Consider the following 4,069-nt stretch of genomic DNA (forward strand, 5'->3'; position numbering starts at 1 on the left):
AGTCACTTAAAAAATAGAGTAATTACAATGTGTAAAATCTAACAAATGGCAGAGTGGTAGTAATGGAGCCATCTCTAGCAAAACTCCTATATCCTATAATCTGAAACATATACATATGCCTAAGAGTTGAGTTGTTCGAGTAGTTACACTGAAGGTCCACGCGACAGGAATACGACAAATGAAGAATACACACATCAAAAGGTTCGTAAAGCTGTAGAGGAGTCTGGCAGAAATCCTGAATGCAACTCAATAATTTTAATTTTTGAGAATAAATGGAGCTCAATATTTTTGAATTTTGAGAATAAATTCAGCTCAATAAAAAAAGTTGAGTGAAAATTGCAGCTCAAGTTTGAAGTTTTTCTTCTGTTGTATAAGTTTTTTTTTTGGAAAATTTGGGTTATATTTTTTTTTGAGAAAAAGAAAAATTTGGGTTATAAGGTGGTAGTCTGTAGCAGGCGTGTAAACCGAGCTCGTTATTACTACCGTCAAAGGCCCATTCCAGCTGCCAACACCCACGCTCCTCCCAATTCCCCATCTCGTCGTGGGTTTCCCGGCGGCTCCTCCTCCGCCCTACCTCGCCGGCCATTCCCCTGGCGACCAGCTGCAAGGATATGCCGTCGCCTCCGACGGAGATCCCCGGCCACCTCCTGGTGGAGATCTTCCTCCGGCTGCCCACCGCGGAAGACCTCGCCCGCGCCTCCGCCGCCTGCGTCTCCTTCCGCCGACTCGCCACCGACGGCTCCTTCCTCTGCAGCTTCCGCCGCCTCCACGCACCACCACTCCTCGGATTCCTCGACTACGGCAGGTTCCGTCCCGCTCTGCCGCCGCACCCATCCGCGCCCGCAGCCCGCGCGCTCGCCGTCGCCGCCGACTTCTACTTCTCCTTCATCGACTCCTACTGCCACTGGACCGTGCAGGACTCCCGTGACGGCCGCGTCCTCCTCGACCGCGACCTCCGACAACATGAGCAGCCCCTGGTTTTCAAAGATCTCGCGGTGTGCGACCCCTTGCACCGGCGGTACGTCCTGCTCCCCCGGTACCTCACGACATAGGCGCTTCGCTTGAGCACCCGTTCCCCATGGTAAGCGAGGCCCGGTGCAAGGCTTTCCTCGTTCCCCTCGGCGAGGAGGAGGCAGCGGCGGGAGAGACAACATTCAGAGTGATATTGATGGCACATTGCAAAACTAGTCTTGCTGCCTTCGTCTTCTCTTCGAGCACCGGTCAATGGCAAGCCGCTGCATCCAAGGGTTGCAGCGATTTGGCCCTTGGCAAGCATGACATGGCCGGCATGTCATGGGTCCACCTTTTTATTCTCAGGTGCCATTATGCTTACGGGTGCTTCTACTGGGACTGGGTGGAATTCGGGAGGAAAAAGTTACTCTTGCTTGACACCAGGAAGATGGAGTTCTCCATTGCTGACCTCCTGCCCGGAGAATGGAACAAGGAAGGTTTAGCTATTGTGGAGGCAGCGGAAGGCAGGCTTGGGATGCTTGGTTTCCATGGTGAAACTTCATCCAATCTCATCTATACTGTTGCACGAAACAAAGGCGAGAGTCCTAGCCAGTGGCAGGCCGAGAAGACAATCTTACTAGATTCTGTGTACAAATATCGTATAGGAGATGCAACACAGAGGTACTTGCTCTTGACAAGGATAGACGCCTCATCATCTCTAAATGATCGACTTACTGGATATTTCTCAATGGATGTCAAGACGTTGCAGATTCAGAGGGTTTATGAGAAACATCATTATCGTTTGCATGAGACATACCCATATATAAACTTCCCACCATCATTGCTGTCTTCAAGGAGAATATGAATTTGTAAAGTTTCTATTGCTTCCAACTTATCTCCTTCCTTCAAAATTACCACATGACTTGTCTATTGCTTCATGTTCGTTATGGCAATTGGTATTTCTTGTTTGATTTAGTAGTGTTTAATTTCTTATGCTCATGGGAAAACTAAGAGAGCTCGGGAACGTTATTGTGTTTCTTTTCTTGTTTGTTTCGATTGCCACTTTAAGAGAATGGGGTTAGTAAGAGAAATGATAGAAATGATCTTGTTCGCTAGTAGTAACGTATGCATGAGTCCTGATGGAATCAGTAAAAACACTACATGATGATAATTATTTTCGAATGGTTTTGATGGTCAAGATAAACATACACTAGTAGAAAAGGGGGCTTTTGTCCCGGTTGGTAAGGGCCTTTAGTCCCGGTTTTTGAACCGGGACTAAAGGGTCGTTACTAATGCCTCCCCCTTTAGTCCCGGTTCTTACACGAACCGGGACTAAAGGCCGTCCACGTGGACGCAGCCTGGAGCTCCACCAACCGGGACTAAAGGAAATTTTATGTTATTTGTTTTGAAAAAAAAAATTGCGAGTTTTTTTTAAAAAAGTTTTGATTTTCAAATTTCTAAATTATTTTAGCCTCTAATCTCTAATCACCACCCCTCATCACTACTCAATTTATCCTCTAATCTCTAATCACCCCTCATCATTCCAAATCATCTAACTTCTCGGACGGTCACCCATCCTCTCACTACTCCAGCCTGAGCACACTTAACTTCCGGATTCTATTCTCCCTCGTTTCCAAGTCTGCACTTGTTGTTTTCCTGATAATACTAAGATGTCAATTCTATTAACCCTCAGGAATTTAGCTTGAGCATGAAGTGACACATTTCACTGTTTGAGTTTGAAACTATTGTTTTAAAAAACAATAATTATTTAGTAACACTAATATTTCTGGAATAATTAGTTTGACCATTGTTTGACCATTGTTTGACCACAGTTTGACCATAGTTTACCAGATTTGACCAAAATTCAAAAAAACTGAAATAATTATTTAGTAACACTAATATTCTAGAATAATTAGTTTGACCATTGTTTGACCAAAGATTGACCATAATTTGAATTTTTTTGAATTTTTTTGCCTCTCCAGATCTTAAAAGCCCCGTATCTTTTTTTTGTTAGGTTTTTGAGGATTTTGAAAATGTTTAACGGGGTTCCCCCGGTTAAATTCGTATGTAACTTTTCGAGTAGATGATTTTTTATATAAAAAACTTTTTCATCCGAGTTCGTATGCAAAGTTATGCCCATTTTAAGAAATTCCAGAGAGATTTTGCAAATAAAGTCAAAATTCATTTTTGTTAATTTTTCCCAACAACTAGACCACATATCACATGGGAAACTTATCTTATTTTATTTTTTTGACATTTCCATCATTTTCTTTTGTTTTTTCTAAAACTGAAAAGGCGGTACACGGGGGGGGGGGGGGGGGGGGTAGAGTTGGAAAATGGGCCCTTTAGTACCGGTTCATGCCATGAACCGGTACTAATGCCTCAAAGCCCATTAGGACCAGTTCGTGGCACCAACCGGTACTAAAGGTTAGACCTTTAGTCCCGGTTGGTGCCACCAACCGGCCACGAACCGGGACTAAAGGGCCCAGGTGAACCGGGACTAATGCCTTAGCCGCACGAACCGGGACCAATGCTCACATTAGTCCCGGTTCGTGACTGAACCGGGACTAATGTGAAAATTGCCCTGTGACGAAAGCCATGTTTCGTACTAGTGATAGAAGAAACACAACTTTATATCCAGTTTACCTTGGATTGTTTCACCTCGAGAAAATTCATTCAAGTCAAAGACAGTTCATTTTGTACACTTTTTATTTTGATAGATGTAAGGAGGCAGAAAAGTTCTCTTTTAGTCATCTTCAGATGTATAGTTTTAGCTTGTGATGCTATTTCGAGATAAACCTGCATAACTGTGCTCACAGGCAACTGAAATGTCATCCCACAATGTTGTTTTATCTGAACCAACCTTATGAGATCGAAGTGAGTGCTTATCAGCATGAGCAACTGAAATTGTTCTTTAGTGCAGTCAATGGCTCCAGCACTCTTAGATCCTCAGTATCACGGTTGTGCTAGATGACTGACTGAAACTTAGTTTCAGGTGATTGTATTGTTTCTCCTCGCTACCAACACCCAAGTTTCTTTCTTTTTCCTTAGTAGTTTGTTATACTGATAGAGTGGAGAGGAGCGTTTTGGTGGCCGCGCACCATGGAGGCCGAAACCG

The 4,069-nt window shown here is 44.1% G+C and overlaps 1 pseudogene; it reads left to right on the forward strand.

Annotated features, from left to right (window-relative positions):
• The first annotated feature begins 565 nt into the window (after positions 1–565).
• Positions 566–3,244, forward strand: LOC123495004 (uncharacterized; annotated as a pseudogene).
• The last annotated feature ends 825 nt before the right edge of the window (positions 3,245–4,069 follow it).

The sequence above is a fragment of the Aegilops tauschii genome, chromosome 7 (assembly GCF_002575655.3).
Source record: "Aegilops tauschii subsp. strangulata cultivar AL8/78 chromosome 7, Aet v6.0, whole genome shotgun sequence".
Lineage (NCBI taxonomy): Eukaryota > Viridiplantae > Streptophyta > Magnoliopsida > Poales > Poaceae > Aegilops > Aegilops tauschii.